A 999-nucleotide genomic window follows, 5' to 3' on the forward strand; every position below is an offset into this window, starting at 1 on the left:
ATATTTTGTAATCGAATTAAGTTACAGGTTATCATTAGGTTCGCTTAAATTTCGCATAAATTTTATAATTACATAAAAACATAATAGCTGAGGTTACATATATTTCGTAAATTAAGTTAACAATAATCATTAGATTTACATCGAAAAACTTTGCAAGTCGACATGGTTAATGGTATGTTTGTACAATAGTTGATTAATTGTGCGCTATTGAGTTTGAGGTGTGTGTGTGTATATTGACGGAGAGGCAATATATGTTAAATAATTTCATTAATTATAACGGAGGAAGGAGGAAAGGTGTCGTTAAAGAAGGCAATGGGGACTACATATGGGAAGGGGGAAGAAGGAATGTACACTGCTATGTGTACATCGGGAGGTTGTCCGGTTATGGCAGCGCGGATTTCTTCGGGATCAAAGTAATTCGGGCCGATCGTGTAAGTGCCCGGCGGGAGAGGGTTAGTGGTACGCGGGAAGCGGCTAATCACTGAGTCGAAAGAGTTACCCGGTTGGATGTACCGTCGGGTGAGTCTAGGGGGAGGAGCGGGAAATTCTTCAAGGAATTCCACGCTTGACGTGGAATCCGCAGGAGAGGATGGACGAGGCGATGAGGGAGCGGATTGGAGGAAGGAGTCAGGAGTGGGCGGTGGGGTATCCGGGAAAATGCGCTCCGTCAAAGCGTCTGAGAACGCGGGTGACGGAGATCGCGGGGGAGGTGAAGGAGGTATTGCCTCTATGTTTTCTATGTTTGGTTGTTGAGGTGGAGAGGCCGGCAAGGCCGATGGTGGTGAGTAGGACGGTTGAGGCGCGTCCTCGACTGTACGAACGTCTCTAAGGTACTCCTGGAACGCTGCGTCCAGGAGTTCTCGTTCCTCGAGAGGTAGGCCCGACTTCGGCGCCAACCTCGGTAAGAGAGGGAGCGGTTTCCCCGAAAACTCACTGCGGATTGATTTTATGAAAATTCGCGAAGTGGCAAAAAAAAAAGAGAAAAGAAAGGGGGGAACT

Source organism: Trachymyrmex cornetzi, unplaced genomic scaffold, assembly GCF_001594075.2.
Source record: "Trachymyrmex cornetzi isolate Tcor2-1 unplaced genomic scaffold, Tcor1.1 scaffold338, whole genome shotgun sequence".
Taxonomy (NCBI): Eukaryota; Metazoa; Arthropoda; class Insecta; order Hymenoptera; family Formicidae; genus Trachymyrmex; species Trachymyrmex cornetzi.